The 23,889-nt window shown below is 37.5% G+C and overlaps 1 pseudogene; it reads left to right on the forward strand.

Annotated features, from left to right (window-relative positions):
- The first annotated feature begins 1,309 nt into the window (after positions 1-1,309).
- LOC102810809 overlaps positions 1,310-23,889 on the forward strand; it is a 126,350-nt pseudogene continuing 103,770 nt past the window's right edge.

The following is a 23,889-nucleotide window of genomic DNA, read 5'->3' on the forward strand; positions in this document are numbered from 1 at the left end:
TTGAACTGCTGACCTTGAGGTTCGCAGCTGGATTGGTAACAACTACGGTACTAGAGCTCCTTCTGGTAAATTAGAGGGTCCGTGAAAATGAAGGAAACCATTATAGAGATGGATTTATACAATAGGCAACCATACCAATGATCATGTAGATTCTGGTCAATGTATGAATTGAACTGTGTTCACCAAAAATATGTGGAAATCCTTACTTCTTTACCTGTGGTTATATTTCCATTTAAAGAGTTATGGTGTTTCATTATAGTACAAGCACTGGACCACAAAGTTGGTTTGAGCCACAAGGTCAGAAGTTCAAACTCATAAGCTGCCCCTTAGAAAACCATACATGGTCACAATAAGCTGAAACTGACTCCAAGGCACTTAATAACAACAAGGATATATTTCCAGTTGGGAATGAGTTTGTCTTTGTTTTGTTAATGAGACAAGACTAGGTAAATTTATGGTGTGTCTTGAATTCATCTCTTTTATCATTTAAAGGAGTTGATTAGTGGTGGTGGTTTTGTGCCATGGAGTGGGAACTGACTCATAGTGACCCTGTACAGGGTTTCCAACGCTGTAAATCTTTATGAGAGCAGAAAGTCTCATCTTTCTCCCACAGAACAGCTGGTAGTTTCCCAGCCCAATTCATAATCACTGTGCTACCAAAGCTCCTTAAGCTGATTAAGCAAGCAGAAATGGGGTTGGGGAGGTGGGGCATGGAGCAATGTCAAACCATGGAAGATTAACCAGAAACAGAACAAAAGACATAATGACCTTCCTCCAGAGTCTAATAAGAGATAAATCCTTCTCATAGAGGCAGCACTCTGAACTCAGACTTTGAGTCCAGGTGTGGTATTATGGGTTAATGTGCTGGACTGCAAAGACAGGTTGAACTGCAAGGTCAGTGGTTCAAGCTCACCAGCTGCTCCTCGAAAACCCTATACAGGGTCGCTATGAGTTGAAATTGACTTGCAGGCGTACAATAAAAACAAAGTGTAAAAAAATCAATTTGTTAAAGCCATTTATTTTAGATATTTCTCTTATAGTTGAGTCAAGTGCCCTCAAGTCAGTTCTGAAATTTTGTTAATACGTAAATCCACCATAATGACAACTAGTAGCATCAAACATAATGTCAACATATTTACAGGGTTTCAGAGGATCAGCTGGTGGATTTGAACCACTGACCTTTCTGTTAACAGTGTAGTGCTTATCCTATATCATCACATGAGGACTCCACATGTACATCATCAGGTTATAAATCTTTGAGCAGAATTCTCCCTACAGATTTATTATTGACCGTGATGCTGCTAGTAAAATGCAGGTAAGTATCTTAGAAATAGTGAGGACTGGTAGAATAGCAAGAAACATCCTTACAATAAATTTTAACAAGAGAGAGAGACAGAAAGTTAGCAGTGAATATATGTAAACAGAATAAACATCAATTAGAGTAGAAAAGCAAAACCTGCAGGGATATTCACTGTATTTTATGACCACTGATAATGGAATTGAGTAAATAGGTTTATATTTTATTCGGAAAGGTTATTATAATTTGAAGAGACTCATTAGAAATGTGGCTGTATAAAAAAAAAAGGAGTGTAAAATAATATAATCAGAAGAGTGCTGTCATAATGAGAAATTTTGACAGATGACATTATCATCTAGTATGAGTGGTGAAAATAATATGACATGAGATATTAAAAATATAATTGGGAAATTTTTAACATCTGTATTGTAAGGAAAAAATTGAACATTGTGTTCTGTGTCTTTTTGTTTTTCATTTAAATTTCAGTATTAATCTGATTCATTTTAGCTATTAAAGCCCTGGGATAAAAAATATATAATGATCTGTTTTATCAACATGCACATAAAGTCCTTCTGTTCATTGGTATACATAGATATGCATCTACAGATGATATAGATGTAGATATATAAACCTTTGTGTGGTGCTTCAGGATAAGCACTGGACTGCTAACCAAAAGTTGGCAACCCAAACCCACCAAATACTCTTTTTCTTTTAATGATTTTATTGTGAATTGATTGAAAGTATACAGGACAGATCATCAGTTTTACATTTCATAAATCATACACTTTATTTCATTACAATGATTATAATCCCTTCTCTGTATCATCAGTTAACATTTTTCTCTTTGTTCATTTTAGCTCTTTTTTTTTTTTTTTTAATGCTTAGGCATATATAATAATTTACAACACCAAAGGGCACATTCTGCAAGTCTGCCTCCTGGCTGCCAACTCTCACTCCCTCTCTTCCCATGAATCTAGAGTCCTCAGTTGTTCCCTCTCTCCATGTCTTCATCTCTGCCTCCATCTCTGGTGTCACTGTTTGTGTGGATAAGGTCCCGCATTCCGCTTGTGCTCTTCTTCCTTGATGATCCTAGGGTCCTCTGTCTCTGGACTGTAAGATTATCTTCTCCACCATTTTTATTAGAACACTTCTACATTTACAATTGTGACCTTTGCAATTGGTCATGGTAACAATTGCTCAATATTTAATCATAAGAATTTTATCCCCATCTTGTTTTACCAGACCCATCTAGACAGGATGAAAGTTATTCAGAGGGGAATCTATCTTCTCTCACACACTCTTAAAATAAACTCCCTCTTGAAATTTTGTAAGCTAGTCACTTCGTGCTTTTATTGTCCACTCATTTTAGGTAGCTGATGTCTAAGTTTCCTATCCCTATCTACCCTGTGTACAGAGGGGAAAGTATTGATACTTGACATGAAGACTCCTTCCCTTTCTGTTGGTATTTAGAGCTACTACCTCCATGTACCCCCGTTTCCTTTATCACAAATTGTTGAGGGGGGACCAAATACTCTTAAGATAACCTATACAGAGACACAATGAGTTAGAACAGACTGGACAACACTTAAACAACACCATTGTTGTTGTTGTTGTTGTTGTTGTTGTTGCTAGATGCCATCGAGTCGGCGATCCTATGCACAACAGAACGAAATACTATGTGGTCCTCCTGTCCAACCTCACAATCATTGCTACGCTTGAGCCCAGTGATGCCACCACTATGTCAATCCATTTCACTGGGGGTCTCCCTCTTTTTTGCTGACCTTCCACTTTACCAAACATGATATCCTTCTTCAGGGATTGGTCTCTCCTGACAATATATCTAAAGTATCAGAGATGAAGTCTGACCATCCTGGCTTCTAAGGAGCACTCAGCTGCACTTCCAGTACAGATCTATTGGTTCTTTTGGCAGTCCATGACACTTTTCAGTAATCTCCTCCAACATCATAACTCAAATGCATCAATTCTTCTATGGTCTTCCTTATTAACTGTCCAAATTTTGCATGTATATGAGATTATTGAAAATACCATCGCTTGGGTCAAGTGTACCTTAGTACTTAAACTAACATCTTTGCTCTTCAACAGTTTAAAGAAGTTTTGTGCAGCAGACTTGTACAATACAATATAACACCATAGATATAGATATATTCAAAAATTGACAAATTAAATTTGATTCCTGCTTTTTGAGCATTATAAAATTAGAAATTGTTGCAATTGATTAATAGTTTTCTTTCTTATAAGGTAGTCAAGAAATATAACTCTGATACTACAATTGACGAATCCCAGAATTCCACATTTCCTCTGTCTTTAGAAGAACAGCACTAGAGTAGATGCTATATTATGATCTTTAGAAAGCCATTTTGTGAACACGAATAATGTCATTCAGAGGGTTAGCCATCTGTTTGCTCAGTTTTTGTCAGACTTACTCCCACAGCAGCACAGAAGCAATGCATGTGGGTGTCATAATCCAGGATCTTCCAAAAGTCATATTTTTTCTTGCAAACTGAAATGAAATTATTTTAAGAACTTATTATATGAGAAATGAAGACATTAAATACTGAGATTTCAGTAGATTTATAAATCCCAGATATGTAAATTAAATATTAAGTCAGGGTGTTTTGCATGTAATTTATGAGCTTAAAAAGGAGATACTGAGTAAATTATAGTTTAAAAGTGTGTATCACTGAAATTTATGCAGTCTGTTGTGTCTATATTTCTTAAACTTTTGATTCCATTTTAAAATGTGATTTTTTCCATAATATTTATTATGTAGTTTCTTTTACTTTGTGCTTATTTTCATGAAAACAAACTGCCATAGAATTGATTATGAGTCTTAGCAAACCTATATAGGGTTTCCAAGGTTGTAAATTTTTGCATTAACAGAAAACATCAACTTTCTACCTGGTTGGTGGGTTTAAACTACTGACTAGGCTGTTAACAGTCCTGTGTTTATTCTACAGCACCACCAGGTTCTTTAATTATCATAAAGGAAATTTAAAATGTCCTTTCAAAATATTGTACATTTAATATTCTCTAAAATTAAAGTATAGAGAAATTTTAACAAAGAGCCAACTAGTAAACCAAGATTTCTCTTGGTGTTCCTTACTATACTGATATTCAAATAATAATCACACAACTATCTCCTTTTACTTTAAATTTTCACTGCTTTATCACAAGAATTGTTGAACAGTGGTTTCTTCCAGTTTAATCCTGTCTCTTCTGAGAAATAATGAATGCAAAACATGTTCGGAACAACACATTTTTTAAACTCTAGTAAGCACAATAGCTGTCGCACCATTAGGGGACTTCTGGGGATTGCTGGGATGTGTACCATATAACAATGTCAAAGGGGATGACTATAAAATGTGTGTGATATTTCAGCAGACATTATTTAAAATTTTAAAATAAAAATGACCCTGTTCTTACTCATAACAACAGAAGCAGTTTTCATAAACTCAGGTTACACTATACAAGCAGTCCTTGGATTACGAATGTCTGCTTACCTGCAATCCATAGTCAGGAATCAATGCTGTATGTCTTACCTTGAAAGTAAACCCAGAGATTGAACACAGGAAGGGGCCTTGTGATGTTCTATGTAACCCTCAACATAGGAACAATGAAGTACTCTGTAATACCCATTCTTCACACTCTTATCTAAAGTTTGCCATGATCCACAATCTAAAGACGTTGCATAGTCAGTAAACACATCTGTGGGCTGTAGCATAAACACTTAACTGCTAACTACAAAGTCGGCAGATCAAACTCACAAGCCATTCCTTGGAAACCCTTTACAAGGTTGCTATAAGTCAGAACGGATTCAATGGTGTTTAATAATAATAATAACAAATATTTTTCTGGTATTCTGTGCCTTCAGCCAAGATCTATCTGACGTCAGTATGATATCTCTAATTCCATGTCCTATTCTGAATCCAGTTTGAATTTCTGACAATACCCTGTCAATATATTATCATCAGTTTTCCATATTTTTATCAATAGCCATTTTTGTATTATCTTCAGTAAAATTTTATTTGCATGTGATATTAATTACATTAGATAGTAGATGATTTCCCCATTCCATTAGGTCATGTCTCTTTGGAATGGGCATACATTCAGTTGGCCAGGCAACTATCTTCGAAATTTATTGACATAAATGAGTGAGTACTTCCAATGCTTCATCATATTGTTGAAATATTTCAATTACTATTCTGTGACTTCTTGGAATCTTGCCATTTGTTTTTGATGCTTTCTGCATCATTCATTATTTTGCCCAGATAATACTTCAGTAGTGCAATTGAGGCTTACACTTTTTCTTTAGTTTTTCTAGCTTGAGAAATGTTGAGTGTGTTCTTCACTTTTGGTTTTCTAACCCCAGTTCTTTGCAAGCATCGTTATAGTACTTGACTTTTTCTTCTCCAGCTGCCCTTTAAATTTTATGTAGAGCTCTTTTACTTCCTCATTTCTTTCATGAGGTTTACCATCTCTGCACTGTAAATCTTTATGAGAGAAGAAACCCTCACTTTTTTTCCTACAGAGTAAACACTGAAATTGCTTGTGTTTGGTAGCCCAGTTTGCACTCCATTGCACTACAAGGGTTTTTCAATTTAAGTTAGAAATATTGCATTTAAAAAAATTAATTATGCCTTTCTGCTTTCATTTCAATTTTATAATTTTGAATTAATAGAAACAAATCAATGTTGGAAGAAGAACAGCCATTAAGCTTCTTAGAAGCCAGGATGGCAAAATTTCATCTTTCATACTTCAGACATTTTATCAGAAGGTACCAGTCCCTGGAGAAAGATATCCTACTTGGTAATGTGGTGGATCATTGAAAAAGAGAAAGACCTCCAACAAAACACATGGCACAGTGGCAGCAGCAATGTGCTCAAGATAAATAATAATCATGAGGATGGGCACAGGACTGGGCAGTGTTTCATTTTGCTATACATTACTAGAATTTTTTTTGTGTGTGTGCAATTATATTCAATTTTTTTTTAATCCTGAATAAATAAACTATGGCTTACTAATTAATTTCTGACACTGAGGAAATTTAACTATGCTGTCTTTTATATCTAAGGTGCTCTGGTATTGTGGTGGTCATGAGTCAGGCTGCTAACCTCAAGGTCAGCAATTCAAATCTGTAGCAGTTCTACAGGAGAAAGATGAGGCTTTCTGCTTCCATAAAGATTTACAGCCTTGGAAACCTTGTACAGGGTCACTGTGAGTTGGAACTGACTCCATGTCACATCACCAATACCACCATATCCCATATCTGGAGTCCTGGTGTGGCACCGTGGGTTAATGCATTGGACTGCAAAGTCAGTTTGAACTACAACGTTAGCGGTTCAAGCTCAGCAGTCACTCCTCAAAAACCCTGTACAGAGTTTCTATGTGTCAGAGCTGACTCAACAACACTTAACAACAACAAATTTTATTTATGAAAAGTAAAAGAAAATAGTGGGTGCTATTTGTGTTGTCTAGTCAGTTCTGACTCACAGCAACCTTGTATAAGGTTTCTGAGGAATTGCTGAATAGAAGACCTTGCACAGAAGTTTGCAACAGAAGACCTTCTGGTTAACAATCCAGTACTTATCCTACAACACCATTTCTGGTAAGGAAGAAAAATTATAGGGTATCAATTTTATAAAAGTCTCTAAATACATATAATGTTAACTCTATGTCAGCACTATTCTGAGCATGTTATACATACTAAACTATCCAGTTTTACATTATATGGATGAAATGTGGGACAGACCAAATAGAAACTGAAGAAAATTAAAACAAGTTCATGAGAGCCAAGATATGACCCTTAACATATCCCACCTGAATTTAGAGATCATCTCAAGAACAGATTTGATGCATTAGATACTACTGAAGACAAGAAGAGTTGTAAGATGAAGTCAAGAACATCATTCAGATTGAAAGCCAAACAACATGAAGAAAAAAGAAAGCAGTAAAAGATAAAATGGATATTAGAAGATTCTCTGAAACTTGCTCTCCAGTGTAGAGATGCTAAAGCAAATTGAAAAACTCAGAAGGTAAAATTGTTGAACAGAATACATCAAAGGCAGCACGAGAATGCAAAGTATTAAAATGAAATGTATAAAAGCCCTGAGTTAGAAAACCAAAGTGAAGGACAAGCTTTGCATTTTTTGAAGCTGAAAAAGACTGAAGAAAAACTAAAGCTTTAACTTGAAATGTTAAATGTTGAATAATTCTGTGGACAAAACATGTAACAATACAGAAAGCATCCAAACAGATAGAAGGAATATGCAGAGTCACTGTACCAAATAAAATGGTCCAGGAAGTGGGGCTTGATGGGGGATAGGGTAGAAGTGCAGCGCAGATCTCTTTCAGCAATAACACAGAATACCAGATGAAACCGATTCAAGGGATAGCTCCAAAACTCTGAACCACATATATAGGAATATTTTAAAAGCTTGAAGAATTATAGTCAGTGAAACTTGTAGAGGAAGCAAGAAATCTTATTCTTTAGATTTTTGACTTCACCAAAAGATTAGAACCCGCCAGGCTCAGAGGCCTGGAGCAAACAACTTGGGTGAGACCAAGCGGCAAGACCAAAAGAGGGAGCGAACAGACATGCCACAGACTGATGCCTACAGGAACCTTGGATATAAAAGTGTGGACATTATTTTTTGTTTTGTTTAGTTGTATTTTTTTTTTTTTTTTTTGTTTTTGTTTTTTTGGTATCTGTTCATTGGCCTCTTGCTGTTTGCGCACCTCCATTCTGGTGACTAGAGAGGGTGGCTGAGCAAGTGGACACTCTCTCCCACTCCCACAGCTGGAAGGTTCTACTATGAATGTGTGTAGATCTCCTCAAATTTAAACATGCAGAGTCCACATAAAATCAAGCGGCAGTGCAAAATGGCCACAGCCAGCCCTGAAATGTTAATCACTAGGAAACAGGTCAGAACCGGGATTCTGGAGCAGTAGAGACAGACTAAAAAATGAAACAGGCCAAATATTCAATCTTGAGTTACATCATATAAACCAACATTGGAATCTTGAAATTTTTCAGGTGGCCTTGAAGGAGAGAAGCTGAAAGAAGATATTAAAGTCATAATCTAATCTTATTAGGCTACAGAATTTTTTTTTTTTTTTAACTCTCTCTCTTCTCTCTGTTCTGCAATTATAGACTACAGTATCTGATCTGCTTTTACTTATTTATTTATTTTTCTGCTTTTATTTTTGTCATTGCTGTTTTGTTTCTTTGGTTCCCCCTTTTATATAAGACAACCCCAATCCAGTTTCCAATGACATTCTTCAAAGAGATGGAAAAAACTATTAAAATCTTTATATGGAAAGAAAAGAGACCCAAGATAAGCAAAGTGCTACTTAAGAAGAAGAATAAGTTTGGAAACCTCTGACTCCCTGATTTAAAATTTTACTACATGGCTACAGTGGTCAAAACAGCCTAATACTGGTACAATGAAAGATACATTGATCAAGGGAACCGAATCGAGAATCCAGAAATTAACCCATTGACATATAACTGAGTTATTTTTGAAAAATGCCTAAATATATCTCATGGGTAGGTGATAGTCTCTTCAACAGATGGTACCAGCAGAACTGGAAAGCAATATGCAACCGATTGAAACAAGACCTTTACCTCACGCCTTATACAAAAACCTACTCAGCATGGATTAAAGACCTAAATGTGAATCCCAGAATTATAAAGACCATCAATGAAAAAATAGGGACAAATGTGAGGGTACTAATTCAGGGCATATACAGACTACCAAATGTTGTGAATTTGTACAAACCAAAGTAGACAAAATAGATGATTGGGATATATTAAAAATTAAAAACTTATGTGCATCAAAAGACTTCACCAAAAGATTAAAAACGGAGCTCACAGAATGGTAAAAAAAAATCTTTTGCAATGACACATTGGATAAGGGACTACTTTCTAAATTATAGGGAGAAACACAACACCTCTACAACAAAAAGGCAAATAACCTAATTTAAAAATGGCCACAGGACATGAGCAGAAAATTCACCAAGGAGGAGATCTGGGCAGCCAACAAACATATGAAGAAATGTTCATGATCATTAGCCGTTGTTGTTGTTGTTAAGTGCTGTCAAGTCAATCCCGACCCATAGCGACCCTGTATAGGGTTTCTGAGGAGCAGCTGGTGAACTTGAACTGCTGACCTTGCAGTTCAATCAGCTTTGCAGTCTGGCACATTAACCCACAGAACCACACCAGGACTCCTCACTAGCCATTAGAAGGATGCAAATCAAAACAACAATGAGATATCATCTCACACCAGTAATAACAGCACAAATAAAAAAAGTAGAGGACAATAAATTCTGGAAAGGATGTGGAGAGATTGGGGCCCTCCTACATTGCTGGTGGGATTGCAAATTTGGGAACTACTCTGGAAAGCAATATGGCACTTCCTCAGAAGTTTGGAAATAGAAATACCTTATCATCCAGCAATTCCTCCACTTGATATTTACCCACAAGAAATACAAGCCATAACATGAGTAGATATATGCACACCAATGTTCATAGCAGCACTATTTACAATAGCAAAAAGATGGAGACAGCCTAAGTGCCTATCAGTGGAAGAATGGATAAACAAACTGTGGTATATACACATAGTAGAATATTATGCTACCTTGAAAAATAACAAGTAAGATGCAACATAACATGGATGAACCTTGAGGACATTATGCTGAGTGAAATTAGTCAGTCACAAAAGGAGAAATACTACATAGGACCATTACTGTAAAACACTAAGTAAAAGAACCCACACTAAAAAGGGGGAGGGGAATTATTTGCTGGTTACTGGGATGTGTGGGGTGGAGTGAAGGGAGGGAGGAGAAGATGGAGCACAGAGTAAAGAGTAGACACAGGATAGTTTAGCTGCTGGTGGGGGTGACAATACACAAGAAAGGGGAGGGGAATGGAAGAGCAAGGCAGATGGGAGAACAGTTAGGCATGTTTGCTTGAGCTAAATGAGACAGAGGTAAGTAATGATGTATGAACAATTTTGGAACAACAGGGCTCTGAGATACAGGGATTGAGGCATGGTTTGAATCGGTAAAGAGGGAAAATAATGTTAAGATGCTTGGCTGCCTTTTGAATCTTGGTTTCCTTTGCATATCATTGTAAAATAGACACTTGAAGGAAAGAGAAAGGAATAGGCAGAAACATCACCATAGAAAGCTTGTAAGTCCGTCTTTAGCCTATAACTGATTGGAAAACCTAAAAAGAGGCTAGAACTTACCCAGTGAAGGAGGCTGCCTGAAGAGCATTTGCATTGCATAAGACCATAGGTGGAATTCTGAACGGCATCCAGAATCTTCTGTGGTGGGAAATCTACACTTGAATGGACAAGCAGACCAGCCTGGAGCTGCTAGAAGAACAGAAGATACTTCTTGAAAGAAAGACCGGCAATAAAAATCAATAACAATAACTAAAGTCCAGCTGACTACTACAAGAATAAGCAAGTTGTTCACCTAGGAACCATCAAGGCAAGTGGTCAGGTCCCCTCAGGGAAAACCCCCTTTCAGGACTAAGACTTAAGGGGAATACACAAGCAGGCATGTGGTCTGACTGGTAACCACGCTGGTCACCAGTAAAGGGAAGTGGGGAAAAAACAGCAATGAAGTTGTGAGTTAAATATAACCACATTCAATAGACTCCTATGAACCTGGCTTGAGACCTGGTTGGCCAGCAGTATGGCAAAACCTGGGGACTCTTGCTCCCACAGATAGTGGCATGGCCACAGAGGACTAGAGCAGAAAGTGAAACATCCAGCTGATAAGAATTGAGGGAGGATGCACAAGAACATCCATACTTGCAGATAGTGTTCACTTGACCTGGCTTCAGTGGTTGGAGATCAGAACTCGACTAGAAGAAAGAAGAGGGAAAAAGTGTAATCTGATACAATTAGATGAACTTGACCAATACCTATGGATGCCGTAGCTCAAAAAAGGGAACAAATCATTACAGCAAGGTGCATTCCCACCCCCTTGGTACACTGGGTAGACAGGGATAGGCAACTTAGACATTGACTATCCAAAATGGGGAGGGGGAGGTCTACAAAGGCAAGAAGTGACTGGCTTACGTACTTTCAAGAGGGAGCCTAGTTTCAGAGAGTACAGGGGAAAGTAGACTCTCCACTGAGTGGTTTCCATTCTGTATGGGCAGGCCTGATGAAAGAAGATGGGGATAGCACTCATGTGATACAATAGTGAATAATTGTTATCAGGACTGACTGTGAGAGTTGGAAATGTAAAGGTCGACCTTTTGTAACAAAAGAAGGGACGTGGTTGACATTGAAGTCCAGAAACGAATGTCCCTGGGATCATCAAGGGACAAGAATGGAGAGTGGGACCCTACCTAGAGAAGCAGTGACACCAGAGATAGAGGCAGAGACAATGACAGGGAGAAATGGAATGGCTGGAGACTCTATACTCAGGGAGGAAGAGGGGCTGTGTGCTGACGGTCGGGGGGGCAGGCTTACAGGGTATATCCTTTGATTGTTAAACATGAAGGATAATTGTAATCATGGCAATGAAACGAAATGCGATAGGATGAATATAAAGCTAATGTTCTCCTATGTAAATTATCACATAATTCACAATTAAAAAAAAAAAAAAAAAGAAATGCTAGATATTTAACCATTTCAAGAGGTAGCATATATTCAAGAACTTATGAAACTAAAGGACGAATTCTAAGCTGCGCTGAAGGGATTGGCAAAAACAAGGCTATGGCAATTGATTCAATACAAACTGAAATCTCTTAACAAATTGGTGCAAAGCTAGAGGCACACATTCATCTATGCCAAGATATTTGGAAGACAGCTACCATATTTGTGTCCATTCCAAAGAAAGATGACTCAAAGAAATGCAGAAATCATTGGACAATATCATTAATATCACAGACAAGTAATATTTTGATAAAGTTAATTTTTAAAAATGGCTGCAACAGTATATCAACATGGAACTACCAGAGGATCATGCCAGTTTGAGATGAAGATGTGAAACTAGGGACATAATTGCTTCTGTCAAATGGATATTTGGCTAAAGTAGAGAATAGCAGAAAGATGCTTCCCTTTGCTTTATTGAGTATGAAAAGCCTTTTGACTATGTGAATTATGAGAAGTTACTGATGTGGCGCTATAGGATAAGCACTGGACTGTGATCCACAAAGTCAGAAGTTCAAACCCTCCAACTGCTCCTCAGAAATCCTGTACAGGGTAGGTATGAGTAAGAAATGACTACATGGTACTTAACAACAACAACAATGTATAACATTGCAAACAATTGGTATCCCAGAACACTTAATTGTGCTAATGAGGAACCTTTACATAGACCAAGAGGCAGTAGCTCGGACAGAACAAAGGGACATGGAATGATTTAAAATCAGAAAATATGTATGTCAGGGTTCTGTTCTTTCACCATACTTATTCAGTTTCTTTGCTGTGCAAATAATCAGAGAAACTGGATTATATGAAGAAAGTGGCATTAGATTTATTAAATTCTGCAATATGCAATGATACAACCTTACTTGCTGATCATGAACTTAAAATACTTACTGAAGAAGATCAAAGACCATGGCCTTCAGTATAGGTTTCATCTCAATATATAGAAAACAAAAATCCTCACCACTGGAACAATAATAAAAATCGTTATAAATGGAGAAAAAATTGAAGTTGTCAAAGACTTCATTTTTGCTTGGATCCACTATTAACATTCATGGAATGAATGTAGTCAAGAAACCAAGCAATGTATTGCATTAGGCAAATCTACTGCACAAGACCTCTTTAAAGTGTTTCAAGAACAAATATTTCAATTTGAAGACTATGGTGCGCTAACTCAAGCTATGGTATTTTCAATCGCCTCATATGAGTTTGAAAGTTGGTTACTGAATATAGAAGACTGTGAAAAATTGATACATTTGAGTTATGGTGTTGGAGATGGATATTAAAATTACCATGGACTGCCTGAAAACAAACAAATTTGTGTTGGAAGAAGTAGAGCCAGAATGTTCGTTAGAAGCCAGTATGGCAAGACACATACTTGACACATTATTCAGAGGGATCAATACCTGGAAGAGGACATTGTTGTTGTTGTTGTTAGGTGCCGTTGAGTAGTTTCCAACCCATAGTGACCCTGTACAAGGTTTCCAAAGATTTAAATCTTTACGGGAGCAGAAAGCCTCATCTTTCTCCTGCGGAGCGGCTGGTAGTTTCAAACTGCTGACCTTAAGGTTTGCAGCCCGATTCATAACAACTATGCTACCAGAGCTCCTTTGTTATTGTTGTTGTTAAGTGCCATCGAGCCGGATCCGGCCCATAGCGACCCTGTACAGGGTTTCCAAGGCTATAAATCTTTACGGGAGCAGAAAACCTTATCTTTCTCCCGCGGAACAGCTGGTAGTTTCGAACTACTGACCTTGCAGTTCGCAAGCCCGATTCGTAACCACTACACTACCAGAGCTCCTTTAGCCTCGGTAAATTGGAGATTCAATGAAAAGTAAAATCCAATAAGCTGGATTGGCAGTGTGGCAACAACAATGGGCTAAGCATAACAACTATTGAAGGAAGGCACAGACACGGGCAGTGTTTTGTTCTGTTGTGCATAGAGTATCTATGAGTCAGAATTGACTCGAAGGCACCTAATAACAACAACAGTAGCAACAGTTTTTACATAAACTCTGAGAAGCAAGTTTATATCATCTTTATTTTAGGAATAAGGGCATGGAAACAAAGATACACCGCCAGTAACTGAATAAAAGAGATTTTCTAACATTTAAATCTCTCTTTGTAATTAATCTTTTGTACTCTCAATAGAAACAGAAGGTATTGAAGAGAACTATAGAAATAAAAAGAGATGCTATATTGAAGATCATATGCACTGGTCCACTAGATATTGTTGTTGTTGTTGTTAAGTGATGCTGAATCAGAAATAACCCATACCAACATTGTATAGGGTTTCTGATGAGTAGCTGGTGAGCTTGAACTGCCAACCTTGCAGTTAAAACTGACATTGCAGTCCAGCATATTAACTCACAGCACCATACTAGGACTCCTAGATATTAAAGGTGGGAGGGAAAAAAATGGGTAATTGCCAGAAACACATAATTGTGGATTAATATTAATGGAGCAAAGAAAAGGCAGATGTTGCTCACTTAGTGATTCCCAACACAGCGTTCTGATCTGTGTCTTTGTGCATGTGACATAGGCCTTAGAGTGAACTATGTGAGAGGAAATGCATTGAATTTTCCTGTTTTTAAAGGTAGGAATTAGAACAGGTTTTATAATATTGTTGTAAAGTGTTGTTCAGTCAATTCTGACCCATAGTGACCTTACATAAGGTTTCCAAGGAATGGTTAGTAAGTTTAAATGACCAACCTTGTGGTTTATACAGACCTTGGACTCTAGTGTATTATCTCACAATTCTACACCTGGTTCTATAATAGAAAATCTATTTTATCTCCTTGTCTTGGTCCACTCTCTGGTAATGGTCTTTATATTGGACATGTCACAGAGAACCTACCATAAAATCATTGGATACCACTAGCCCATAAGATCCAAAATATGACCTTCACTATATTCCATCCTGAATTACAGACCTTGTCAAGAACATATTTGAAGAAATAGACAATAACAATAAAAAAAGGAGTTGTGGGATGATATCAAGATCATTTTACAAAAAGGAGGCAAGACAGCCCACTAGGCAGTAAGGCTATATAGACCCTCTACAACAAAGATTCAAAAAAAAAAAAAAAAAAAAAAAAAATGAAACAGTTGTAGTCCTGAAACAATGAGCTTCAGATGAAGGGGTAAGGAAGTGGATTGAATGTTTACTAGAAGTGAAAATTGAACAGACATGACAAAAAGGAGACAATCTGGTGATATGTGCTGGCTGAGCAGATGTTACATTGCCAGCTTACAATTTTATCAGTGTCTTCAGAGAGAACACAACATATTGGTATGGCAGAAACATACTAGTGACTTGCTGAGATAAGTATGTGATTCTTTTTTTTTTTTTTTTTTTTTTTCATGTTCATACATTCATCTAGTGACTAAAGCCATAGGTGAGCCCACCCTACTACATATGTAGTAAAGGTCTCAGTCTCCTGGCAGTTGGAGCCTCATGTAGATGAGTGTCTCAGCTGTGAGCCCAATTAACAGAAGGGGAAGCTATCAGTACCAACCTTGGAACCTGGATTCAGGTAAGCCCTGCTCAAAACCTGCAGAGCCAGTCTTGGCCAGCCCTGAACTAGCCATAACTATGTAAAACAGCTGAATGTGAAATAGATGTGTAGGAGTTTTGTGGAAGGAGACAGGTATTCTGTGCCACCGATCAGATGTGACACGACCATCTTTAAATTTCCTGAGACTCTTGGAAGCAAGAAGTTGGTAGGTGGTGAAGAGGCATACTGCTTATAGGCAGAGAGAAATATGTGAATTTTTTTCTTGGAAATTACATTACTGTGGTGATCAGCTCCATCCTACATAATCTTCCAGTAAAGCTCCTGCTATCTGAGCAATCAGGACCAAATCAAAACAAATGGGCAGACTTGGGGTTTAGGGAAGGGAGAAGCAGAGACAGGTAGGGTTGGCTCCTTGGCAGATGCACAAAAAAACTAGAGAAGGTACTTTCCCAGAGCAGCTCCAGAGCTTTGGATCTGATATAAGGTGAGGGGCATCAGTGTCCAGCACCCACCAGTGGAGAAATCTGACTGTGGAGGAAAAGCATGGAGATTTCTGAATTGATTGGGATGCTAACAGTAGGCCCCTCTGCCTGAGCTGAGATCAGAGGGTGGAGTCACAACCAGGCTGATACAGTGATGTTGTTGTTAAGTACTGTGGAGTTGGTTCCGTATTATATTGACCCTGCACAGGGTTTACGAGGTTGTAAATCTTTATGGGAGCAGAAAGCCTCATCTTTCTCCTGTGGAATAGCTGGTAGTTTTGAACTGCCGACCTTGAGGTTAGCAGCCCAATTTGTAACCACTCTGGTAGCATAGTGGTTACAAATCGGACTGCTAATCTCATAGTCAGCAGTTTGAAACTACCATCTGTTCTGCAGAAAAAAGATGAGGCTTTCATGCTCCCATAAAGATTTACAGCCTCAGAAACCTGTTCAGGGTCAGTACTAGTTGGAACTGACTCTACGGCACATAACAACAATGCTACTATGAAGAAACTGACAAAAAATAGCACAAAACACATAAACACAGCACAAGAAGGCATGCAGAAAAAAGGAATAAACAGCACCAAAAAAAAAAGTAACATAATGCCAACAATTAATTCATATCTATTGATAAATTCACTGAATGTCAATGGATAAATGTACCAGAGAGACAGAGGGTAGCAGAATGGATAAGAAAACAAGACCCTTCAATATGCTGCCTGCAAGAGTCACAACTTACACACAAATACAAAAACATATTAAAAGTTAAAGAAAGGGAAAAAAGTCTACCAAGCTAATTGCAATAAAACTAAGCAGAAGTGGCAATACTAATCTCTAATAAAATAAACTTTAAGGGATAAACCAGTATAAGAGATAAGGTAGAACACTATCTCATGATTAAAGTGCAAAATGAGCAAGATGACACACCCATACTAAATATCTACGCAACCAATGAAAGATCATTAAGATATATAAAGCAAACCCTACTAGAATTGAAGAAAGAAATAGACCAATCTATAATTATAGTGGAAAATTTTAATGTGCCACTTTCGAAAAAAAGATAGAACAACCAGAAAGGAACTCAACAAAGATACAGAGGAACTAAACAGCACAATCAAACAACTTAAGCTCATAGATGTGTACAGAATATTCAAACAAAAACCAACACAATATGCATTCTTTTCCAGTCACATGGAATATTCACCAGAATTGACAATGTGTTAGTTCACAAAGCAAACGTCCATAAAGTTACAAAAAACAAAATACTACATAGCATCTTTTCAGCCCACAATGCTATAAAGCTAGAAATCAACAATAAGAAGACCAAAGAAATAAAGTCGAATATATGGAAACTGAATAACACCCTGATGAAAAGCAACTGAGTAGTAAAAGAAATAAAACATGAACTCACAAAATTCCTAGAAACAAATGAAAAAGAAAACACAACACACTAAAATCTTTGAAGCATGGTCAAAGTAGTGTTGAGAGAACAATTTATTGCAATAAAGGCATACATTCAAAAGGAAGAAAGAGCCAAAATTAACACATTAACACAGCATCTACAACAATTAGAAACAGAACAACACAAAGGAAACTCCAGTCATCCAAAAAAATAAATAATAAAAATTAGAGCAGAAATAAATGAGATAGAAAAAAGGAAAGTTATAGAAAGAATCAACAGAATAAAAATTTGGTTCTTTCAAAGGATTAATAAAATTGACAAACCATTGGCAAACCTAACAAAACAAAAGAGGGAGAGGACACAAATAACACACAGTAGAAAACAGGTGGACAATATCACAACAGAAAAAAAGGAAATAAAAAGGATAATAATAGAATACTATGAAGAATTGTATTCCATCAAATTGCAACATTTAGAAGAGATGGATACAATGTTTAAAAAACACTACCTACATAAATTTACATAGAGTGAAGTAGAAAACTTGGACAGACTCATTAAAAAAGAAGAAATTGATAGGTCAACAAAAAACTCCCAACCTAAAAAAGTCCAGGACCAGATGGCTTCACTGGTAAATTCCACCAAATATTCAGGGAAGAGCTGTCACCAATTCTTCCCAAATTATTCCAGGATATAGAAGAGGATGGAAAACATCCCAATACATTTTATTAAGCAAGCATAACCCTCATACCAAAACCAGGGAAGGCCATCACTAATAAAGAAAATTATAGACCAATATTCCTCATGAGCATAGATACAAAAATTCTCAACAAAATCCTAGTCAACAGAATCCAACAGCACATCAAAAAAATAATACATCATGACCAAGTGGGACACATATCAGGGATGCAAAGATGGTTCAACATTAGAAAAACAATCAATGTAATCCACCATATAAGAAAAGGAAAAGAACCACATGATCATATCAATTGATTCAGAAAAGGCATTTGAAAAAATCCAGTATCTTTCCTGATAAAAACATTCAACACAGTAGGAACTAAAGGGAAATTCCTCAACATAATTAAGAGCATATATACAAAACCAACAGCCTACATTATTGTCAATGGAGAGAAACTGAAAGCCTTCCCTCTGTGAACAGGAACCAGACAAGGATGGCCTTTGTCACCACTCCTATTCAATATTGTGCTGGAAGTCTTAGGCAGAACTATATGGTGAGATAGGGAAATTAAAGGAATCCAAATTGGCAAAGAGGAAATAAAACTTCTCTATTTGCAGATGATATGATCCAGATTTCAATGATATACTTCAAAGAGATGGAAAAAAACAATTATAAACTTTATATGGAAAGGAAAGAGACCCAGAATAAGCGAAGAAATGCTTAGGAAGAAGAACAGGGTTGGAAACCTCTTCTCCTCAATTTAAAAATTTACTTCACAGCTACAGTGGTCAAAATAGCCTGGTTCTGGTACAATGAAAAGTACATTGATCAATGGAACAGAATCGAGAATTCAGAAATTAACCCATTCACATACAGCCAACTGATTTTTGATTAAGTGCCTAAGTTGATTACATGGGAAGGAGATAGTCTCCTTAATAGTTGGTGCTGGCAGAACAGAAAAACGATATGCAAAAGACTGAAAAAAGACCTTTATCTCACCCCCTATACAAAAACAAGCTCAGCATGGATTAAAGAGCTAAATGTAAATCCCAAAATTATAAAGGCCATCAATGAAAATAGAGGGACAAAAGTGAGGGCTCTAATACAGGGCATGCACAGACTACCAAGCATTTTGAAAATTGTGCAAACAAAAGTAGACAAAATAGATGATTGGGACATACTAAAAATAAAAACTTATGTGCATGAAAAGTCTTCACCAAAAGAGTAGAAAGGGAGCCCACACAATGGGAGAAAATATTTTGCAACAACACATTGGACAAGGGACTAATATCTAAAATATATTGGAAACTACAACAGCTCTACAAGAAAAAAACAAATAACCCAATTAAAAAATGACATTGGACATGAACAGACACTTCACCAAGGAGATCTGGGCAGCCAACAAACATATCAATAAATGTTCAGAATCACTAGCCATTAGATAGATGCAAATCAAAATAACAATGAGATATTATCTCACACCAGCAATAACAGCACAGACAAAAAAAGTAGCGTCCAATAAATGCTGGCAAGGATGCAGAGAGATTGGGACCCTCCTACATTGTGTGGGATTGCAAAATGGTCCAACCACTCTGGAAAGCAATATGGTACTTCCTCAGAAGGTTGGAAATAGACACACGTTATGATCCAGCAATTCTTCTACTTGGTATTTACCCACAAGAAATACTAACCATAACATGAGTAGATATATGCACACCGATGTTCACAGCAACAATATTTACAATAACAAAAAGATGGAGACAGCCTAAGTGTCCATCAATGGAAGAATGGATAAACAAACTGTGGTACATTCACACAATGGAATATTGTGCTACCTTGAAGAATAAAAAGGAAACTGCCAGACACAACCACATAACATGGATGGACTTTGAATGAGTAAAATTAGTCAGTTAAAAAAGGAAAAAAATACTACATAGGAAAATTATTGTAAAAGATTAAAGAAAAAAACACACCCTATATATATATATAAAACTTTATATGTGATGATGATATATATATATATCATCACTGGGATGTATGGGTTGGGGCAAAACACAAGAATGGTGAGGGGAATGGAAGAACAAGGCATATAGGAGAACAGTTAGGCAGGGTTGCATGGGCTAAGTGGAACCAGAGGTAAATAATGATGTGTGCACAACCTTGGAACAGCAGGGCTCTGAGATACAGGGATTGAGGCACGGTTTGAAATAATATTTAGATGCTTGGCTGTCTTTTGAATCTTGGTTTCCTTGCCTACCACTGTAAAATAGATACTTGATGGGGAGAGAAAGGAATAGCTAGAAACATCACAATAGAATGCTTGTAAGTCTGTCTTCTGCTTATAACTTATTGGAATGCCTTAAAGGGGGTTGAAGTTGACCAGTGATAGAGGTTTCCTGTGGAGCCTTTGCATTGCATAAGACCATAGGTGGAATCCTGAAACCCATCCAGAATCTTCACAGGTGGGAAATTTCCACTTGAAAGGACAAATAGACTAGCCTTGAGTGGATAGAAGATCAGAATATACTTCGTGAAAGAAAGACCAGCAGAAAAAAAAACAAAAAAACAAAAAAACAATAACAACAGTGTGATTGACTACTACAAGAACAAGCAAGTTGTTTGCCTGGGAGCCATCAAGGCAAGTGATTGAGACCCCTCAGAGCAAACCCCCTTCCTTCCAAGTCTAAGAATCAAGGGGAATACTTGCAGGCATGTACTTTTGCTGGTAACCATGTTGGTGTACTGATAAGGGAAAGTGGGAAGAGGGGCGGGGAGAAACAGCAATGAAGTTGTGAGCTAACTCCAACCAAGTTCAATGGACTCAACTTGGGTTGATACCTGGTTGGTCAGCAGTCTGGTGAGATCTGGGGACTCCTGGGTCCAGGGATAGGGACATAGCCATGGAAGAATAGAGCAGAGAGTGAAGCATCCAGCTGATATGAAGTGAGGGGATACGCACAAGAACATCTATACTTATAAATAGTACCCACTTGACCTGGCTTCAGTGTCTGAATGATCAGACCCCACTACAGGAAGAAAGAAAAAGAAAAAAAGAGTAATCTGCTACAATTTGATGAACTTGGCCTATATTTATGGACACAGTAGCTTAGAAGAGGGAACAAATCTTTACTGCAAGGATCATTCCCACCCCCTCAGTACACAGGGTTGACATGAATGGGCACCTTAGATATTGGCTACCCAAAATGGGGAAACTACAAAGACATAAAGTGACTGGCTTACAAGATTTCAAGAGGGAGCCTAGTTCCAGAGGATGCGGGGAAAACTGGAATCTCCACTGAGTGGTTTTCAACATGTCTGGATGATGCTGGTGAAAGGAGATGGGGATAAGACTCTTGTGGTTCAGTAGTGGATAATTGGTATCAGGACGGCCTGTGAGAGTTGAAATGTAAAGGTAGACATTTTTTAACAAAAGAAGAGGAATGGTTGATTTTGCAGTCCTGGAGTGGAGGACCCTGGGAACCTCAAGGAGAAAAACTGAGTGCAGGATCCTATCCAGAGAAGCAATGATGCCAGAGATAGAGGCACAGACGATGACATGAAGAGATTTATTGGCTGGGGACTCTGGACTCAGTGGGGAGAGGGGCTGTGTGCTGATGGCCAGGATTCAGGCTTGCGGGGTATTCCCTCTGGTTGTTGGATGATGCATGAAGGAGATTGTAATAATTGCAATGAAACAAAATACGATAGGATGAAAGTAAAGCTGATGTTCTCCCATGTAAACTATCACTCACTTCACAATAAAAACTTAAAAAAAAAAATTAATAATTAAAATCCAAAAGCAAATGGGCAGCTAGCAGTACCAACTCTGGCACTTGGAAACAAGCATGGCTTACTCCAGACCTGTAGAAGTGGTTCTGGCTAGGCCTGAACTAGCAAGACCTCTCACACTAGGCTGTACTCTGGAATGGAAATACTCTGATTTCCCAGCTGCTTTGGGGTCTGCATGAACTACTTCTGGATTGAGGGCCCAGAACAGAAAATACCTACTCCTACAGGAACTCCATCTAGGGACAAAGCACCAATACCTTATCCTTTGCCCACTCATGGTATGAGGTCTTTGACTGGCAGGAAATCCTAGAAATTTCTCCTCTCTGGGTCTGGCACATGCCCTTTTTTTAAATTTTCATTGTTTTGTTTGTTTATTCTTTCCTCTCCTCCTTACTCTTACTCTCTTTTGCTTTCTTTCTTCTCAATCTCTACTTTATTGTTTCCTTATTTTTTCTGTTTCTCTTTACCAATCACTGCTGCTTGATTGATAGTGTCTCTGCTGAATTTCTTTCTACTTGTCCTGTCCTTTCATCAAAAACAGTATATTAAAATTTCCCTTTGTTATTGTATAGGGGTCCTGGTGTGGCACTGTAGGCTAAGCACTGCACTGCTCACCACAAGATTGATGGTTCAAACCCCCAAGCCACTCATCAGAAGCACTACTTGAGGTTGTTTTAAGATGGAACCTACATGACAACACTTAAAATCAACAACAGCATTATTGTAGAGTTGTCTATTTCTTTCTTCACTTATTTTACAGTTTCATGTATGAATGATGAGGCTCTTTCACTGGGGACTTGGATGTTTATTGTGTTCATGTACTCTTGTTCAATTGATCTTGATATAATGTCTTTTTTTTTTTATATATTATTCATGCTGGTTTTTGCCTTAAATCTATTTTATCAGAGATTAAAATAGTCACCCTTGCTCATTTTTGATAGCCATTAGCTTGATTTTTTTTCTATTCTTTGATTTTTTTTATTGCTTTCTTCAGCATCATTTTTATTACTAAAGTCATATTTTCAACTACTGATCCTTTCTTTTTTTTTCCAGCTTTTGCTGTCCAATCACCAATAATTATCAATGCATCTCAATTGCATATTTGGTCAATTTAAGACTAGAAAAATTGGTGGAATTCTTCAATTATACCCTCACTGGTTTTTGTAGTTGTGCATAAGTTTGAATAATAGTGGTGTTAACTGTTTGTCCTTTTAGGCTTATGGATGTTACCCTATCACAGACAGCATTGTATTTCAAGATGAATCTTGAAATGCTCTTTTTGATGATGAATTTAATGCCATTCCTCTTCAATTTGTTGTTTGTGACATAGTAAATTGTATGCTTATCGGATTCAAAATGTTCAATAGCTTTCCATTTCTGCTCAATAATACCTATCTTTTTGTGTTCCATTCCATTTTTGACAAATCTCAATTTTTCTAAATCCATACTTCCACATTCTGATTATAAATGGATATGTGCACCTCTTTTTCTTATTTTGAGTTTGGCCCATCAACATATGAAAGTTTTGGAAGCTTTGCTCTATTTATGTCATTAAGGTCAGCTCTGCTTTGAGGATGCAGTTCTTTTTCAATGGTAGTCTGAGTGCCTTCCAACCTGAGGCACTTATCTTCTGCCACTTTATCTGATGATGTTCCATGCTATTCATAAGTGACCTGACTCTCCTTCTTTCTTGTCTGTCTTTGTCTGGAAGCTCCAATGATACCTGTCTACCATGGGTGACCATTGTTGTTGTTGTCAGGTGCCATAGAGTTGGAACCGACTCATAGTGACCCCATGCACAGCAGAACGAAGCAATGTCCAATCTAGGGCCAACCTCACTAATGCTGCCACACTTGACACCATCAATGATGCCACCTGACTGATCCATCTCGTTGGGGCTTTTCCTCTCTTTCTCTGACCCTCCATCTTACCCAGCATAACATCCTTCTCTAGCGACTGTTCCCTCCTGACAATATGTCCAAAGTATGAGAGATGAAGTTTAGCCATCTTGGCCTCCAAGAAGCACTCTGG

The sequence above is a fragment of the Chrysochloris asiatica genome, unplaced genomic scaffold, assembly GCF_000296735.1.
Source record: "Chrysochloris asiatica unplaced genomic scaffold, ChrAsi1.0 scaffold00225, whole genome shotgun sequence".
Taxonomy (NCBI): domain Eukaryota; kingdom Metazoa; phylum Chordata; class Mammalia; order Afrosoricida; family Chrysochloridae; genus Chrysochloris; species Chrysochloris asiatica.